Source organism: Podarcis pityusensis, assembly GCF_964106645.2.
Source record: "Podarcis pityusensis genome assembly, chromosome: 17".
Taxonomy (NCBI): domain Eukaryota; kingdom Metazoa; phylum Chordata; class Lepidosauria; order Squamata; family Lacertidae; genus Podarcis; species Podarcis pityusensis.
The window spans coordinates 11,823,102-11,844,151 of NC_138042.1; positions in this window are offsets into that span (position 1 = coordinate 11,823,102).

Sequence of the window (21,050 nt, forward strand, 5' to 3'; positions counted from 1 at the left end):
TATAGCAAGCTTATAGAATTTCCACAGCAGAAATTCATGTTGAGATATTCTGTTATTACATGACTGTATTTGTTCATTTCACCACATGCATTGGATATATACCTGGAAGGAAATAAATAGATTTTACATAAACTTTAAAAATTTGACAAAATTAACTTTCCACAGGCATTGGAGGATAAGAGAGCAATGTACTGTGCTGAATCATTTGTATGGGCAGCCTGGAGAGAAAACAATGATTGCGTGAGAATGCTAATTCCATACATCTGAAGCTAACATTTAATTCTGCATCCACATAATGGAGGCTTCATTATATTAAAGAACAAAAATAAAAGCTGAAACTCTGCTCAATTTAATCACATAGTCTTTGTGTGTTGGAAAGTCAATAAAGCAATAGATTTTCCATGCCTTTGGTTGGGCGATGGGAGGGGGAGAAACAATAATTTGCCACAGACTAAGCTAGCAGTGACATGCGAGGCACATAAAGTGTCTCCTAATTTCGTAAAAACATTAATAACAAGGCAGGCTGCAAGGGAAGGGTGTTTAATCATTTCATTTCCTAGCAATTCATTTTTTCTGATTAAATCACTCCTCAACTATTTTGCCACCCATAGTAGAAAACATACTGGATTAAACGTGTGTGCATTTAAGTGTTTTACGTTGTTGAGAATCTTGGAACGTAGTATTTTTGAACGAGGCATTCAATAAGACGCAGCTCCAAAAGATGTGTAAGGTACAATAGCCTTTTCTGGATATTCTCCTGGGCCAGCCAGCAGACAAAATAAGTTCCTGAAGCCTTTTCTTCACAAAGCAGATTATGTCCCAGATAAGACAGTGATCATGGCTTATGCAAAAGTGATACCTTATTGTTTCCTCCAGTGTGTGGGGTTGGGGTTGGGGGGGGGGGCGGCAGCGGAGAATAGGTAAAGATAAAGGACCCCTGGACAGATTAAGTCTATGGAGTTGCGGCGCTCATTTTGCTTTCAGGCCGAGGGAGTCGGCGTTTGCCCACAAACATGTGGCCAACATGACTAAACCACTTCTGGCACAATGGAACACCATAATGGAAATCAGAGCACATGGAAACGCCGTTTACGTTCCTGCCGGAGCGGTACCTATTTATCTACTCTCACTGGTGTGCTTTCAAACTGCTAGGTTGGCAGGAGCTGGGACAGAGCAACGGGAGCTCACCCTGTCGTGGGGATTCAATCAGCCAATCTTCTGATCAGCAAGCCCAAGAGGCTCAGTGATTTAGACCACAGCGCCACCCGTGTCCCTATGGTGGCGGGGAATGTTACCAGTTGGGACAGGTTGGATTTTCAAATGCTGGCAGGTACACAAGTCATATAGCCTTGTTCTATTCCTCTTCTAATACCAGTGACGGAATTTGTCTCCTGCTAACATGCAGGAAGAAACTGCACCCATCTGTAAGAGGGTTTCTGAGAGCTCACCTACGGCACAGGTGATTCATGCTCAAATCCTCTAAAGCAGGTATGGATAACCTCTGGCCCCCCAGATGTTCTTAAACTACAACTCTCATCCCTGATCATTGGCCATGCTTGCTGGAGCTGATGGGAGTTGCAGTTCTGCAACTTCTGGAATCATAGAATTGTGTAGTTGGAAGAGACCATGAGGATCATCTATAGTCCAGCCATTTGCAATACAGTGGTACCTCGTGTTACAGATGCTTCAGGTTACAGACTTCGCTAACCCAGAAATAGTACCTCAAGTTAAGAACTTTGCTTCAGGATGAGAACAGAAATCGCGCGGCGGTGGCACGGCGGTAGCGGGAGGCCCCATTAGCTAAAGTGGTACCTCAGGTTAAGAACAGTTTCAGGTTAAGAACCATAGCTGTCAACTTACAGATTTGAAAATAAGGGACCAGCAGCCTCAAAAATAAAGGATCAGCAGCCAAAATAAGGAATTTTAGTCAACCAGCTCCTGAGCCAAAGGTAGAAAGCCCAGCCAGCAGACAAACGAAGCCTCAAGTGGTGGTTCCCACAGCACAGCAACCCGGCAAAGCAGATGCAGCAAGGAAAACCACCGTCACCTCTCCGCTGGGAAGCGCTGAGCAAAGGCGAGTCCCCAGGCAACACGCACAAGGCATGCAAGCTCCACCCCCAGTCGTTCTTAGACTCCTTATTGGGTGAGCAACACAGCCAAGCAACACAGTTGGAGTCTCCCTCCTCCCTGGCCGGCAGGAAGGGAGGGAGACGAGCTGCTTCCTTTGAAACCTGGGAAATTTAAGGGACATCATCAATAAGGGACAGCAGTGGGACATGGCTTTGGGATAAGGGACGTTCCCGCCAAATAAGGGACAGTTGACAGCTATGTTAAGAATGGACCTCCAGAACGAATTAAGTTCTTAACCAGAGGTACCACTGTACAGGAATATGTAGCTGCCCTATATGGGGATCGAACCTGCAACCTTGGTGTTATTAGCACCACTCTCGAACCAACTGAGCTACCCCATGGAGGGCCCAAGGTTCTCTGCACCTGACTCTAAAGAACAGTAGCTTATTCTCCGGAATCAAAATAACATTGCTGTAAAGAAATTAGGGTGCATTACCAAATGTACCAGCAGGGTATATCATTCAGAACTTGGCATTTGAAAACGCCTGATTTCTTTTCACACCATTGAAAACGAACTGATCCACTTTACTATCCTTTTCTTCTGGGCTTCAAAAATATAATTCTGACAAGAAAAGCCCCTTTGTAAGGTAAACGGTAGGGCTGCGACGGTATCACGGCTTCGAGAAGTTGAGTTCCATTGAATTTCAAGCCTCCGGGGCTCTGAAGTGGCTACAGAAAGACTTTTCACGGCTTTGTAAAAAAATAATAATGTTAATATAATCACATATTTCAGCACAAAGCTGAAAAGACAGCCCAGCTACCAATGGCAAAATGTATTTTTCTCCTTTGATGTCTGAGGGTTACATGTGAGCAGGTTAAAATGCTCCAGCTTTAAAATTTGAATCTGTGGTTTGCGAAACCAGATGACCGGAGAACGAAACCTTCACCCTCCTTTCTCCCTCACTTCTCCGTATCTGATATCGTTATAGCCACTCATGTCAATTTTGCTTTTCTTCTCAAGCTAACATAGAATGCGCCACAAGTAGGATTCTGCATTCTCAAAAAAACAATATTGTACATATATTCTTAAAGTAGGGCCTGAATCAGAAATTGTATCAAGAGGTACAATTCTGTGGCTGTCATGGAAGGAGTTTGTTTTGAGAATTATTTAGTTTAATTGGAAGTATAATTCCTCATTTATCTTCAGTTGGACAGAAGGATGAAAGGAGTCTACGGACTTGCCAGGGAACTGATAAGGTTCTTTACTGAGACATTTGCAGTTCGACAGACCACTCTTCTTCCCAGGCTGAGAAGAGAAATGGTGAGAACAGGTTATTTATTGGGACAGAGTGGTTTTTGCAGCTGTTGTTAAAGTTGCAAAACAACGAAGCACAGGATGGAGCGATGGAGAAATTTCTGAAACTACAATGGGATATCAGCTCCGCCCAAGACATGATGGAGAACAGCAACAACTGGGGGAAAGAAAGACATAACATCTTACAAGGACAGGAAGAAACACCATGGGCAGAATAATTGCCACACACAGGAAGAACAAGGAAATAGTCTGAGTTCCTCACTTGTAATTTTATAAATCATTTAATGTGGAAACACAAATAGATGTTATTAATATTGCAGTTGCTGTATAAGGGATTATTATTATGACCAGAATGTAATGGAAATTAATAAGATTTTGGAACGCAGAAATAGAGCAAATAATCAAGCCGTCAATTCTAGCACATGGGGGGCCACCAGTGGAGTACAGGATCAGGTTTAAGGTGCTGGTTTTAACCTTTAAAGCCCTATATGGCCTAGGACCGTCGTACCTACGGGACTGCCTCTCCTGGTATGTCCCACGGAGGATCTTACGGTCTTCAAATAAAAATATATTGGAGATCCTGGGCCACATGGAGGTTAGGCTGGCCTCACCCAGAGCCAGGGCATTTTCGGCTGTGGCCCCGATCTGGTGGAACACTCTGTCACAAAAGACTAGGGCCCTTTGGGACTTGACATCTTTCCGCAGGGCCTGCAAGACAGAGCTGTTCCACCAGGCCTTTGGCCAAGGTACAGTCTGAACCCTATCTGCTTCTGTAATCCTCATAGAACTCTAGCCCAATGATTGCCATTAATTTGATTCTGAATTGATTTTAGAATGTATTTCAATTAATTTACTGTGATTTTATGTAAACTGTGCTATTTTTATTGTTGTTAGCCACTCTCAGCCCAGCTTTGGCTGGGGAGGGCAGGATATAAATAACATCTTCTTCTTCTTTGTTAAGTTCTGGGTGAACATATCAGACGACACAGCGATTCTTCAAACAGCTCTTGTTTATTCACAGGCCAGAACAGAACTGAACTGAAGGGTTCAGCCAGCCTGCTTATATAGAGATCCACTACAACGCAACTGTAACCACTTTCTGTAACTATCCAATCACTGAACATCACTTTCAATCCCTTATTTGCATATGTGGATCTGAGCGAAAACTATCTACAGTATCCCCCTGCTGGACCAGGGTGGGAACTTCAGTACATAACCTCCTCCTTCTTCTTCTTCTTCTTCTTCTTCTTCTTCTTCTTCTTCTTCTTCTTCTTCTTCTTATCTAAATTATATAATTCGGTATTTGAACTATTGGTGTTAATAATTGTATTATAAATTGATATTGTTATAATGAGGCTATTATTAGATCATAATTGAAAACTAATAAAAATATTATTATTATGAGAGAGAGAGAGGGGGAGAATTCTTATTCTTACATGCCATTTCAATCTATGAAAAGTGGTGGGTGAGTCTGCATTCCCCTAGGTCCACCTTTGGAACAACCCCCCAAAAATGGGTATCTGTAATCACCCCCAAGTAAATTGCACCATCTAATAGCCAGTTGCTCCAGGTCCTATCAGCTTTGGGCTTCTGGAATTGCACAACATCCCTGTAGAGGTTGACCAGGACTCCCGCATTGAATAACATTTCAGGGCCATGGAAAAGGCTGAGGAGTGAAACAAGGCAGTACAAATTGAACAGGAGCAGAGAATAATTTAGGGACTGTGTTTGTGCAACTAGTTGGAGTGCTGAATTCCATGAAGAGTTCTAAAGGGAAGCAATTTGGCAACGTATTATGCGGCATGCCATGACGATGCTCCTGTCTTTTCAGAGCATGTATTTATCTGAATTGCCTTTGACTTAGCATTCTCTTGGATCACTTATGAAGTGCTGAGAGCAATATACCCACAGCTGGCACTCGCTGGGTTCTTATATATATTTTTCTATTCCGTTACATTTCCAGTTCACAGGAAACAAAGGTTTGCCGTTAGAAGGACTCTCTGCCTTTGTACTGGGCTCAGTTACTGCTCCCCTTTCATCACAGGGGCAAAATGCAAAGGCAGCCACAGGGATCACAAGAAGCAGCTACAAACCATTAGAAGTAGCAGCTAGCAGAAATCGGGCATTTCTTAAGCAGCCGCTGCTACACAGTGTTTATAGTGCAAAAAGAGCAAAGTATGCTTTGGGAAAGGCGCTGGGAATTGTTGAAAGGGACCCCACTCCTTTAATCCAATATGTAATCCAATAAAACGCAGCTTTCCTGACAAATTGCATTTCCTCTAGTTAGTGCTATTATGAAGATCAAAATATGCTTCCGCTGTGGTTTATAGCACATCTCTTGTAGGCCAATTGCCCAGGGGAGAAAAGAGGAAAGAAGCCATTTAGAGCTTCCTGTTATTTCATACCGCTAATGAGCTTGTGGGTGCCAAACACCCTAAATTCCTGGGTCTGGTAGGTGTTAGAATTTAATTAAGGCTTGGGGTGTTAAAACTGGGGAATAGTCAGGCCTGTGTGAATTAAGCTGTGTGTCTTAGGATGTGTGCTAAAGGTAGAGGTAAAGGGACCTCGGACCATTAGGTCCAGTCGTGGCCGACTCTAGGGTTGCGGCGGTCATCTCGCTTTATTGGCCGAGGGAGCCGGCGTACAGCTTCCGGGTCATGTGGCCAGCATAACTGAGCCACTTCTGACGAACCAGAGCAGCACAGGGAAGCACCGTTTACCTTCCCGCCGGAGCGGTACCTATTTATTTACTTGCACTTGGACGTGCTTTCGAACTGCTAGGTTGGCAGGAGCTGGGACCAAGCAACAGGAGCTCACCCCATCGCGGGGATTCGAACCGCCGACTTTCTGATCAGCAAGTCCTAGGCTCTGTGGTTTAACCCACAGCACCACCCGCGTCCCCTCTAGGATGTGTGCTAGACACTTCTAATCATTTCATTAAGCCCAGAGGCACTGTCTTGCGCCCAAGATTGGGGGGAACAGTGCACATCATATGTATGTTACGTCATGTGTGTGTCTTCACCTCCGCCCCTAGGAGTTGGTGTGCTTGAGTCAGGCTAACTTCCTCTTGAGGTGATTGGGGGATGAGCGGTTAAGAGGATAAAGCATCAAAGGGTGTAAGGTGGCAAAGGGTTGGGGCCTTCCCTCAACTCAGAGTTAGCTAGAAGATCAAGCCAGAGGTTAGAGCAGAGAGATTAGAATTGGAGCTCTATGGTTGGGAGACACAAAGCAGCAGCAGACAGAGCAAGATGTTGGATCTCTGCCTGAATCCTAGGCTGCATTTCCAGAGGAAGCAAGACCCTCTTGGCGTGCTGATGCTACTAACCCCTCCATTGTAGGCTCAGGCTGTATATATGTGTAAATAAAAATTTTAAAAGGTAAAGGACCCCTGGACAGTTACGTCCAGTCAAAGGAGACTATGGGGTGCGATGCTCATCTCGCTTTCAGGCCAAGGGAACCGGTGTCTGTCCGGGTCATGGGCAGTGCCAGATGTTTTTGCTAAACAAGCTATAGCTTAGGGCCCCGCTCTTTTGCCCCACCCAATGTTTTTCGTAATTGTATTTCACTACAGTGGTACCTCGGGTTAAGTATCTAATTCGTTCCGGAGGTCCGTTCTTAACCTGAAACTGTTCTTAACCTGAAGCACCACTTTAGCTAATGGGGCCTCCTGCTGCCGCCGCGCCCCTGGAGCAGGACAGCTGGACATATAAAGGGCCGCATTACCTTCAGTAGCTTAGGGCCTCATCAAACCTAAATCCAGCCCTGGTAATGGGGCCAGCATGACCTAAACCACTTCTGGCACAATAGAACACCTTGACGGAAACCAGAGTCCACAGAAACGCTGTTTACCTTCCCGCCGCAGTGGTACCGATTTATCTACTCGCACTGGCTTTCGAACTGCTAGGTTGGCAGGAGCTGGGACAGAGCGATGGGAGCTCACCCCGTCGCAGGGATTCAAGAGGCTCAGTGGCTTAGACCACAGTGCCACCCGCAACACTATATGTGTAAATAAACCATACATCATAAAGACTTCAGAGCCTCTACTGCAACTTGCTTTCCAAAAGGAAACATGAATGCTGGGTGAAGCGCCTGGAATCTTGCACCACTCAGAAACTGGGGTGGCACCCAAGAATACTTTTGTAGGAATATGTAGATAGAGTTAAGGATAGAACTTTCATTACCATTTCAAAGTATTCTCCAGTTACTTCTTTGGCCCTAGCAGGGCCTTTATTGCATAGCAGTTCTAATGCTGAATGCTTGTCCTGTCAGAACCTACAGTGCAAAAACTCTATGGACAGCTGCTGGGTCATATTCAACTAAGTTTTACTCCGAGTAGACCCATTAAAATTAATAGACTTAGTCATGTTTGTTTATTTCAATTTCTAGGAACTGTAGCTCTGTGAGGGAAAGCCATGTGCTTTAACTATATAGATGTACTTTAAATGTAGAGCCCCAGTCTCAATTTGTTTTATTATGTCTGTCCAATAAGCTCTTACATATATTGAAGCAACAGCAGGCTTTTTAAGTACTTTTATGTATCAGGAGAACAATGCACCACAAACCTGCAAAAAAAGTAATGGAGACTAAACAAGACATGTCTTGTTCCTTTCTCTAGCCCTCTGTGTTTCCTCAGCAATTTGAATTATCCTTTTTTGGTTGGGGTGGGGAAATGACCAATGTATTCTGGATTTAATAAATGTCTATCAAGTGGTTGTTTGTTTGTTTGTTTTTGTCCTTTGGGAAACTCCATGAATCTGTTCAGCTGCTGTAGCCTTCCTGGGAAATTCCCTTTTTTCCACAAAGCGCGGTAGAATGTGTTCTTCCCATAGGAAAGTAATGTTGGATGTCTGTCAAGGCCAAGAAGGATAAAACCTGAATAAGCCATTTCCTTATTTTGGAGTAAACTTGGGGCCTTGAGGAGTTGAGCATCTACCAGTCAAGCCTGCTAACTCAGACTCCCACATCTGGGAAAGTGTAAAACTGCACGATGTACTAGAGAATCTGTCTGAAACGCTGTTTACCTTCCCGCTGCAGCAGTACCTATTTATCTACTTGCGTTGGTATGCTTTCGAACTTCTAGGTTGACAGGAGCTGGGACAGAGCAATGGAAGCTCACCCTGTCAAGCGGATTCGAACCGCTGACCTTCCAGTTGGCAAGCCCAAAAGGCTCAGTGGTTTAGACCACAGAGCCACCCACTTCCCTTATGGATGGGCCATTAGCAGGGGACAAAAACCAGCGATGGCCAATCAAGGAAACCATCAGAAGGCAAGACTGAAAAGCAAGTGGGAATGCACCCCCTTCTTTGCTGGGTGCTAATGGGCAGAGGTGATGTCTCTTCTTTTTTAAGACATCACCTTGCCAACAAAGGTCCATATAGTGAAAGCTATGATTTTCCCAGTAGTGATGTATGGAAGTGAGAGCTAGACCATAAATAAGGCTGATCACCGAAGAATTGATGGTTTAGAATTATGGTGCTGGAGGAGACTCTTGAGAGTCCCATGGACTGCAAGAAGATCAAACCTATCCATTCTTAAGGAAATCAGCCCAGAGTGCTCACTGGAAGGACAGATCTTGAAGCTGAGGCTCCAATATTTTGGCCACCTCATGAGAAGAGAAGACTCCCTGGAAAAGACCCTGAAGTTGGGAAAGATGGAGGGCACAAGGAGAAGGGGACGACAGAGGATGAGATGGTTGGACAGTGTTCTCAAAGCTACCAACATGAGTCTGACCAAACTGCGGGAGGCAGTGGAAGACAGGGGTGCCTGGCGTGCTCTGGTCCTTGGGGTCACGAAGAGTCGGACACGACTAAACGACTAAACAACAACAACAGCTGAGTCCCTAGCACTGTCTGTTGATCTGCAGCCAGAGTGCTATATGAAGCCATACCTTCGCTCCCCAGGCGAATGGTGCCTCTGGGGCTGGCCAGGGGGTGCTTCCCAGGCCCTTGTGGGGCAGTGTGAGGAGATGCCTCTCTTTAGTGTGGGGGGGGGCACTCAGAGATCGGGGGCAGCAGCAGTGGCTGCCAAGAGGACTTCCAAGGTGCGGGGAGAGGAGGCTGAGGGAGCACTCCCCAAGGGAGGGTGTTCGAAAAGGGGTGAGAGGCTGTCAGCTCTGCAGGCAAGGGGTGACATAACTGGGCTCCTGAGCCCCACAGGGGTGCCACAGAAAGAATGGAGCTGGTCAAGGGAGTCGTGGACTCAAAAAGGTTGAAAACCTCTGGCTTAGGCTTTCAACTTTGAATAGCGTAGGCTGGGGGGACATCCTTGTAGTCGGGAAGCAGTGAGAAGGAGAGACAGAACTCCCGGTGAACTGGGGATGACAGAATGGAACAAAGAGATGGCTTTTTGCTGTTCTGTGAATCCACTGCTGCCCTTATGGGGGAATCCAGACCCTCATAGGTTGTGAATGCTCTGCTATCCCTTCTTCTAGGTGCAGGTTGTATATATGTGTGAATAAAACCACATATAATAAAGACACTGTTATGTACTGAGTTGAATAGGATCCAAACTGTAGCAGTCTGATTGGTCCTAGAACAATAGGATCCAAAAGGCAGCAGTCTGATTGGTCCTAGAACAATAGGATTCAGAATGCAGCAGTCTGATTGGTCCTAGAACAATGCAGCAGTATGATTGGTTGGCAGGAACCACCCAATCCTGCTCCAGATAGAAGTGAATCCACAACCTGATTGGCTTACAGTAGAATTCCAGAATTAGCCAATCATGTGCAGCCCATTGTGTAAATAATGTATATAAAGCAGATACTGTGAGGGGACATTTATTCATTCCTCCTCACCACTATGAGCTGAATAAAGAGCATGAAATCACTTTGCGACTCTGAGTATATTTCACTGGCGACGAGGATGGGATCCCGCTGAGCTGACTGCCACACACAGCACCGCAGCACCGCCAACTGCCGCACCGCTGCCTCGCACCGTGTATCCAGGCTTCAGCTCCGGGGCACAAGGAACTCAGAATGGCAGCCAACAGCAGCTTCTCGCCATTCAACCCAGCATCTGGAGACTGGGAAGCGTACGCCTCCCGTTTCACCTTCCTCCTAGAAGCCAAAGGGGTCACCGACGAAGAAGACGCCAAGAAGAGGGCGATATTCTTCAGCGTCTGCGGAGAGGAGACGTTTGAAATCGCCCGGGCTCTCCTTGCGCCTGAAGACGTCGCTACTGTTCCATACAAAACAATAATGGAACAGCTGAAGGGGCACTTTTCGCCGCAGCCCTCAGTGGTGGCTCGTCGAAATGCCTTCTACGCAAAGCGGCAAGCCCCTGGGGAAACCATAACTGGGTTTGTGACCTCTCTCCGCCAAGCCGCCCGGTTCTGCAACTTCTCAGAGCTGGAGAACATGCTTCGTGACCGCCTCGTCGGTGGCCTGAAGGATGAGAAGCTGCAACGGCGCCTCTACGCTAAGAAGGACCTAACGTTCCAGGTCGCTCTGGAGGAGGCCCTGGCAACAGAAGCTGCCGAGAGGTCGACCCAAGAGGCACGGCCGAGCCTGCCATCCCAACCGAGGGTCCACCATGAAGACCTCACCGACGACTCAGGATCCGACAGGGAGGAGGTGCACCGAGTACAGCAGCGCACTCAAGCAGCGCACAGACCACAGCTGCCTCGACGAGAAGGAGGGAACTGCGCAAGCTGCGGGGAGAGTCACGAGAGGAGGACCTGCCGTTTCCGCAACGCAGAGTGCAGGCAGTGCAGAAAATCGGGACACATCGCCCGGGTGTGTCGGGCTCGGCCCACCCGACACCAGGCATCAGATGACCAATCCAAGAGCCCCAGGTCCCGGGGCCCAACGCACCAAGGCAACTCGACGGAGCTCACGGACTTCCAGGTATACCAGTTGCCCCACCCCAACGTAGAGAAAATTTATGTAGAGGTACAGATAGAGGGGGCCCCATGCCGCATGGAGCTTGACACGGGTTCAACTCTATCCATAATCTCGGCAAGGACCTTAAGGAAACTGTGTCCCACTGGGGGTCCCAAACTCAGGCCGGCCCCATTCACCCTCCGGGACTTCCAGAAACGTAAGGTCCCCACAATGGGGGTGGGGACCTTCAGGGTGCAATACCGAGGGCGGACGCGGCAACTGGACTTGCTTGTGGTCAAGGGCCCCTACATTAGCTTACTGGGATTGGCATGGTTTGGACCACTGGGGCTAGCTGTCACCGGGGTGAACCACACTAGCTTACAAGTGGACGTGGACGCCATATGCAAGGAATTTCCAGGGGTTTTCGATGGGAAATTGGGACAGTATACGGGCCCCCCCATTGCGCTACAGCTTGACCCCGCAGTACGACCGGTCAGGCTCAAGGCCCGCCGGGTCCCGTTCGCCTTGAAACCCCGTATAGACGAGGAATTGGACCGACTCGTAGAGCAAGGAGTGCTGGAGCCGGTGCCTAATGCTCCCTGGGAAACCCCAATCGTCACACCCGTCAAGCCTAATGGTTCGGTCCGCATCTGCGCAGACTACAAATGTACCATAAACAAGGCCCTCACGGCCCACGCATACCCAGTGCCAGTGGTCAGCCATGTCCTTGCCACCCTGGCTGGGTCGAAAATTTTTGGCAAGCTGGACTTGGCCCAAGCATATCAACAGCTGCCAGTAGATGAGGCCACAGCAGAGGCACAGACGATTGTGACGCACAGAGGAGCGTTCAGGGTAAAGCGGCTGCAATTCGGTGTCAGCGTGGCACCAGGCATATTCCAGAATATAATGGACTCTCTCCTTAAAGGGATTCCTGGCGTCACCCCCTTCTTCGATGATGTGTTGATTGCCGGCCCCACACCAGAGGAGTTTGAGGACCGCCTCCGCACCGTTCTGCACCGTTTCCAGACGGCGGGTCTCAAGGTGAAGCGGGAAAAATGTCTACTAGGAGTGCCTCAGGTGGACTTTCTGGGATTTATGGTGGACGCAGAAGGGGTCCACCCGACTGGGGACAAGGTACGGGCCATTTGTGATGCCCCTGCGCCCAAGAGCAAGACTGAACTTCAGGCCTTCTTGGGACTATTGAACTTTTACCATTCCTTCCTTCCCCACAAGGCGGCGGTAGCGGAGCCCCTACACAGACTCCTGGACAAGCGGGCCCCTTGGGTGTGGGGCCAGCGCCAGGAGGCCGCATTCCAGGCAGTCAAGGACTTGCTTGTCTCAAACTCGGTCTTGGCACACTTCGACGAGAGGCTGCCGGTGGTGCTAGCATGCGACGCCTCACCCTATGGCATTGGAGCTGTCCTGGGGCACCAACTCCCGGATGGAAGAGAGGTACCGGTGGCGTACTTTTCCCAGACACTCAACACAACCGAGCGGAACTACTCGCAAATCGACAAGGAGGGTCTGGCAATCGTAAAGGGAGTAAAAAAATTCCATGATTTCTTGTACGGGCGGCCCTTCACCGTGGTGACTGACCACAAGCCGTTGATTGGCTTGTTTGCCCCCGAAAAGCAGACCCCCCCAAGTGCTGTCTCCTCGCGTCCTCAGGTGGTCAATTTTCCTTGCCAGCTACCAGTATGCACTGATTCACCGACCTGGGAAGGCGATGGGCCATGCGGACGCCCTCAGCAGGCTACCACTACCGGAAACAGGCCCTGACCCAGCACCTGCACAAGAGGTTATGAGCCTGGAGCTGCTTCCCGACCGCCCCATTCAGGCACAAGAAGTTGCACACCATTCCAAGAAAGATAGGGTCATCTCCCGGGTCCTGGACTGGGTGTGGAGGGGATGGCCCAGCAGCAGCCCCGGGCCAGAATTCGCCGGCTACACAACCCGCAAACATGAACTGTCGGCCCACAAGGGGTGCCTGTTATGGGGAAGCAGAGTCGTTGTTCCCCAGCCCCTCTGCAAAAGGGTCCTCACAGCCCTACACGAGACACATCCAGGGGTAGTAAGAATGAAGGCCCTTGCCAGGAGTTATGTGTGGTGGCCGGGGATCGATGGAGAGATAGAGGCCTGGGTCAAACACTGCCAGGCCTGCCAAGAATCCCGCCCAGATCCCCCAAGGGCCCCAGTCCAGTCCTGGGAGTCCGCCCGAGCACCATGGTCACGCCTGCATGTGGATTTCGCTGGCCCCTTTCAGGGGAAAACATTCTTCATAGTGGTGGACTCCTACACCAAATGGCTGGAAGTCGCACTGGTACCGTCCACTTCCACGTCCGCAGCCATCCGGGTACTACGCAGGCTGTTTGCAACCCACGGGCTCCCTGACACTCTCGTCTCAGACAACGGGACTGCATTTACGTCAGGAGAATTCCAAACCTTCACAGCGCAGAACGCCATCCGCCACATCCGTTCGGCGCCGTTCCACCCTGCCACCAATGGCCAAGCAGAACGCATGGTGCGGACCACCAAGGACACCCTTCGCCGCATGACGCAAGGGGACTGGGAGTACCGCCTTGCCACATTCCTTCTAGCACAGCACAGCACCCCCAGCTCAACGACTGGCCGGAGCCCCGCTGAACTACTAATGGGTCGGCGCCTTGCAATCAGATTGGACCGCCTTCACCCCGATAGAGCTCAGGATGAGGTAGTGGTGGGGGAAGGCAGGAACCCCCGGACCTTCGAGGCCCAGGACCCAGTGTACGCAAAGAATTTTGGGGCAGGCCCAGCATGGGTACCCGCCACAATCACCAGGGTCACTGGCCCCGTGTCGTACGAGGTGCTAACGGATGGGGGGCAATGCTGGCGCCGCCACTGCGACCAGATACGGCGACGATTCCCGGGAGAAAACCAGGAGGAGGACAGGTCAGAGGAGTCCCAAGGGAACAGCGGGGCAGTGAGGCCCATAGAGCAGGAGGGGCCAGCAGGAGAGGCAGAATCAGTAAATACAGAGAGGACCCGTGAGGCCGAAAGGACACCGGAACCAGAACCACGACTGAGCGAGCCGGTTGCACCAGACCAAACAGCCGCATCACAGCCAGCATCCTTGGAACACGAGCCAGAACCCGGAGCCCGGACCAGGGAACACCCCAGGCCACAACGCACACGTAGGCCGCCGGCATACCTTGAGGACTATGAATGCGACCTCCCGGGCAGGACTGGAACTTAGAGGGGAGGGGTGTTATGTACTGAGTTGAATAGGATCCAAACTGTAGCAGTCTGATTGGTCCTAGAACAATAGGATCCAAAAGGCAGCAGTCTGATTGGTCCTAGAACAATAGGATTCAGAATGCAGCAGTCTGATTGGTCCTAGAACAATGCAGCAGTATGATTGGTTGGCAGGAACCACCCAATCCTGCTCCAGATAGAAGTGAATCCACAACCTGATTGGCTTACAGTAGAATTCCAGAATTAGCCAATCATGTGCAGCCCATTGTGTAAATAATGTATATAAAGCAGATACTGTGAGGGGACATTTATTCATTCCTCCTCACCACTATGAGCTGAATAAAGAGCATGAAATCACTTTGCGACTCTGAGTATATTTCAGACACTGCAGTGTCTGTTGTGTCTGCTTGCCCCCACAGGGAACACAGACCCTGGTAAAAATCCCTACATTCCCTCACTGATCATGGAGATGGGAGTGGCATGTAACAATATAGTGGTACCTCGGGTTACAAAGACTTTGGGTTACAGACTCCGCTAACCCAGAAGTAGTATCTCGGGTTAAGAACTTTACCTCAGGATAAGAACAGAAATTGCGCGGCAGCAGCGGGAGGCCCCATTAGCTAAAGTGGTGCTTCAGGTTAAGAACAGTTTCAGGTTAAGAACAGACCTCCAGAACAAATTAAGTTCATAACCAGAGGTACCACTGTATAGAGAACAGATTGAAGTGCTTAAAATGAAAAAAAATAATGTCTCCAAGGTTTATTTCCCTAAAATGCCACAATTCAGTAATTTGCAGCAACTTGAATCTAGATCATTTGTAAAAATGGAAATTTATGCAGCATAAACATAGCTCCTTGAAGGGCATTTTGTTTTGTAAACATAGCTATTTATCTGAACATTCTCCTCCTCTGATCTGAGCTAATAGGAAAAACATGATTATAAAATGTTGTTCGGGCGTTTTGCTGCCTGAGTTGAACTAGAAAATACCCCCTCCAACCATGCGCTCACTTGGGAGTAGGTCCCATTGAATTAAATGGGACTTACTTCAGAATAGGCCTGCATAGGATTGAATGGTTTGTTTGTTTATTTGGAATATTTATAAATTGTTAAACATCATTATTATTATTGATATTTTATTGAGAATTTCATTTATAAAAAACTAAAGTGAGGGGGGAAAGAGAGTGAGAAAAATGGGGGGGGGGGGACTTTGACATGACAAAATGCCATAGTGGCATGCAATGATAAAACTATCAAAACACCACAGTTAAAAAGAGATAAAAGAAATGAGATACGGCTTCTGAGTTAACTCATCCTACTGAGAAAGCCTGTAAAAGCAAAAACAAAAGGTTTTTAGCATCTGATAGCCCGTCAGAATCTGTTCAATTTCAGCAAAGGTTAGTGAATTTATAAACCTCCCTCCAATATAAAAGTCCTGGGATGGTGTACAATTTAAAGTAATGGGAACAAATACAGTAAAACTCAATGGGGGGGGGGGGGAAATCAACAGAGCCTTAAGGAATTTTAGAGACGGGGGGTGGGGGGGAATAGGGTTGAGAAAGTGGAACCATGTAGTATGTGAGACTACTCAAGTTTCACTAGCAAACAACTGTGATATAGCATCTACCGGTAAATTGGCCCAAACTTCTGGTTCAGAAAAACTCTGGCACATTTAAACTTCCAAGCAAAGGTGAAAAGGATTGTGCTGGACCCAAGTGAAGCTTGTGAACCAGGAAGTTAAAATCTTTCCTCTGCCAAGAACTCAAAAGGGTGATTTCAAATGAGCCATCTTCTCTCAGCTTCCTCCAGTCTGCAACATGAAGGTAACAGACTGACCTACCTTGCAGGGATGTTGTAAAGATTCCTAAAATATCCTATGCAAATCTCTTTGAACACTCAGAAAACGTTATGCAAATATGAAGGATAACTATGCCCAAAGCCTCATCTTTTGCATTCACATCTGTACCCAAGATTTACTACTTGAGTCCTAAGTGGGCTCAAATTTAGCCCTGATAATAAATACCCAGACTACCAAATAAGGGGAGGAAAGTGGTCAGATAATAAATCTGCCAGACCAGAACTTATGAGGAGCCAACAGCCCTGCTGCTGCAACTGCTCTTTTTAAGGCGTCTTGCTCAGAACTTCCAGGAGGTTCGTGCGCCAAGTCTGTACATAAAAATAAGAGAGCCATACAATACGTATTTTTAAATAATTGTAAAGCACCCTGTACATTAAATATGAGTGAGAAGCATTTTTATGCTTTCCAAAACGAATGCATTTGACTTTTCCTTCAAATAAAAGATCATTATCCTCTTCTCGAGCAAAGCTATTTTACAGGAAAAGCAAACTCTCTTTTGACTCTAGCAGAAAAAGCTCTTTCCTCCCTCATTGCAAATTCTCTCACAATTTTTGTTCTATCCTTTTCTACCACCCATCCCCCTCATGTGCTGACATTTTTTTAGGATAAGTTTTTGTTTTTGTACTGGGAGCAGTGGGGGGTGCGCGAAACTGTTATTAGTGAGATTGTTGCAATTTTTTTAAAAAAAATGAAATTAATTAATCAATTAAATGCAAATTAAATAAATGCATATAACTAGTTCCTGAAAGAACAAAGCCTTTCAACTGCCGCATCTGCTGCTTTAGAGTAGGCCCACTTCTTTAAGCAGAATGTACCAGGGTTGCTGCACTGCTGATGTGGTGAAGGAAGTAGATGCCTTGCATTGGCTCCCATACCACTATGACCAAACCAAATCCAAAAAACTTTATTGTACTAGCCATTTGGCCATGTCAAATCTGAAAAAGAGATACAAGCAAAAGGGGTGTCGTGCCACAAATAATAGTCTCTATTTAGATCGCTGCGTCTCCCTTACAGTTCACTGCTATATTGTCCAGAGTCTTCTTGTTATGTTCTGAAGTTTTCACCCTAGGCCAGCAGGGGGATACTGTAGATAGTTTTCACTCAGGTCCACATTTGCAAATAAGGGACTGAAAGTGACGTTCAGTGATTGGATAGTTACAGAAAGTGGTTACTGTTGCGTTGTACTGGAGCTCTATATAAGCAGGCTGGCTGAACCCTTCAGTTGAGTTCTGTTCTGGCCTGTGAATAAACAAGAGCTGTTTGAAGAATCGCTGTGTCGCCTGATATGTTCACCCACAACTTAACACTTCTTTCTGATCTTTTTGGCCACCAAAGCTAAAAGGCGACTTTATGAGTCACTGAAGTGTTTACATCACTAAGAAGCCATAAGACCTTCTCTGCTGGGGAGAGACATCTTTCCTATGTGGATGGTAAGGTGAGAAGTTGCCTCCTGGGTCCAATGTATAGTGGGCAATATAGTAAACAGTGCAAGATGTCTTCCACCTGTGGTTGCCCACATATACAGAGTCTGTCTCTGTACGGTACCTTGTTATATCGTCCATCTAGGACGGCAGAGGGCATAGCTTGGAAATGCAGCTCAGTAAAAGCAAATCTTATTGAGGCTGGCTGGAAATTGGCTCCAAAAAGGATTGTTTTTAGAAGGGGGAACCAAGGAGAGCATTATTTGATCGCTTGCAGATCGTGTAGTGATTCTGTCCAGTGGCACCAATCCCTTAATTGGCGTTTGTATGACCAAATAACAATAGATGTTTCGTCTATTGGTCATTTACTCCAAAGGGGACTGCGGGTCTTGGCACACAATAGATGACTGGCTTAAGCAGTATTCAGTATTGCCAGGAAGGTGAACAAATAGAGAAATCACAAGGCCACATGGATCTGGAGACCCTTTGCAAGGAGACAATACTGAGCTAGATGGCCAGTGGTCTACTTTGGTAGAAGATAGTTTGCTGTGGTTGCACTGTATCAGAGGAGGGTTCTCCAACAGACAAAAGTGTGTGTGTGTGTGTGTGTGTGTGACAGGGGAGTGGAAGAGATTATTTCTCTGGAAGTCTTGGCCACAAAGTCAAAGTAAATGGTGCTGAAATTCTGACCTGCCAAGGTGAGAGAGCTTTTACTGATGGAAGACAAAGGTTGAGCTATCAGGACAGCGTTGGCTGGAAGATAGTTTCTCCCAGGCAAGGAGGGGCACTGGGTTTTGATATTCATTTTGCAAATGGCTTTGTCTGAGTCAAGCATCAGGACTATCTAAGTTCGCACATCAAAATGAAAACAGCGCAGCACAATACTGCTTCAGCTGTGTGAGATTTTCCCCTCACTGCAGGGGGTCCTTGAGGTTCACAACATCTGAATATGTTAAAAAGGATGATTAGCAGTGGCTGATTCACACAATCATTTCCCTGTCACAAAATGATTTCCAAGTGGTTTCCTTGCAGCGATCAGTTAATGCATGTTTTTTTAGCCCTCGCTGGGAAGGTAGCTGGGCAACTGAGGCCACTTACGGCTCGCATTGTTCAATCCCCTGCTTAATTCTCATGTACGCTTCTGAACAGTATGACTTGATGTAGTTATGTAGCCAGAACTCAACAAGAAAGAACAGAACATACATGCTTGAGTAGGGGAAGGAACTATAAGGGACAGATTGTCAAATGCAGGAGTTTTGAAAGACTCAGAACCTTGTTGTTCACATGACTGGAGAACACTCTGGCTTGCCTTTTTTTTTGAATTATCTAACAAGTGCAAATAGCAAAAAAATGCTAGTTTGTATTGTTACATGTCACCCCAATCTCTGAGTGGTGTGAAATTCCAGGGTTCCAGGCACTTACCCAGGGTTCACGTTTCCTTGGGAGATGAGTCACAGCCGAGATGGTGGTGTCTTTATTTACACATATATACAATCTGAGCCTATGATGGAGGAGTTCAAAGCGTCAAACTCCAAGCGAGTTCTGTGTATTCCATTGCTCAAGCAATCAATTCCAAACTGTCAGCCCTCATTGTGCTCTGACCCCTTCTCTTACCACGTTTAACAAGCTAATTTTCTCCAGCTTGCATCACCCCCCCCCCAACTGCAATTCTGAAACTCCCTCCTCAAAACTCTGGCTTCTTTTTCTGCTAAATACTCAGAGTTCAGGGTGGGGCTCCACCCATTTGCTGGTTGGCAGTGCTTGGCACCCAGGAATTATAAAAGGAAGCCAGGCGCCCCACAAACTAATAACAGTGGGTTGTTGTTGTTTTTAACCAATTGATATTCATTCATTTTGGCTCAAGCGTCACAAAGCCAAGAAACTGGAAGAAAAGCTGGTTTCTTTAGCAAACAGGGATGTTGGAAAATGTTGCAAATGATGTTCTCACAAGCTGCCCTCCACGCACCCAGACTTCTTGATCTTTTAGGGCCAAAACTCACAACTGGAGGAGCATACATAGTTCATGTTGGGCAGGCCATAGACCTGGGCAGGGCGCATAATAATAAATTTCATTTCTTTACCGGTCAAAGCGGTTTACAGCACATTAAAACATCAAATAAAACAATCCAGGATAAAACATTACTGAAGAAAGTCAAATATAAAGTATACATTCAAAATAACTAATTAACAGGAAACTAAAATCTTAACGATTTCAAAATAAAACACGACCTGGGTCTGTACTGAGAGACAGCCAAGATGGCCTCTTCAGCAGCCTCAGCTTTTGGAGCTGCAGTCAGTCCAGGCCCCGCCCTCCCAGGCCAGGTGGGAAAAGGCCTGCGAGGCAGGGAGCAGGTACCCCCAGAACTCACAGCCAAGATTTGACATCAGGAAGACTGCAATGCTAATCCCACAACCCAATAGGATGCCGTTTAAATATTTAGGTTTGTTTTTGAATAAAGTAGGGTTGCCATATTTCTAAAGGTGAAAATCCGGATACAAAGTTGTTGAGCTCCCCCTCTCCTGGACTTCTGACATGGGTTACTGTTACAGAAATTACCGGGGGGGGGGGCACATCTTTAAAGTTGTTAAATGATACAAATATTATGCCTTTCAACTTGACAGCTCAGGGAAGTTACCTAACTTTAAAATAATATAAAATCAACTCCTTGCCAGTTTCCTCCATTCCAAAGCTATTTTCCCCTTGAAAAAGGACTCCAGGAAGTTCCCAGAGGTGACAATTGCTGGGCTCATTGTTAGCCAAGGGAAGCCAAATCTCATCACCTGACTTGCCTCAGGCTCCAGACATGCAAAGGAACTTCTATTGTACTTTTGGGTGGTGGGCACTTAAGACATAGTTGTCTAGACTTCCGGGTTAGCGCGATCGGCAAATGGCGGATTCCCTCCGAGCTCCGGAGGGAATCGGCTTTGTAGAAGATGGGTCCTGCCGCGGCGGCGACGCAGGGACCCTCAGAAACCACAGGCGCGGAAGCCTGTGGACCTGGTAACTCGGCGGGCACCATTTGCGCCCTCCCCGACCAGCGAAGAAGCCTTTTTAAAGGCTTCAGAGCCGGTGACGGAGAGTGGCGTGGTGCTGTGAGTGGATCGCTTCTTCTACGGAGTGAAGCCGCGAGCCATGGCCGGAGAGCGCTGACTTCTTCTTTGAACATTTGGGCTCTAAAAGTAACAACCCGTGAGTAATACGGAAATTGGACTTAAAAATATATTTTAATTGAATTCGGTACGACCGGGGGAGGTGCTAAAAGGAAGTCCGCCTCCCCCCCCCCCTTGCAGGCATTTTTAAAGCAAGAATCGGATAACTAAGGTTGTGAGACTGTTTTT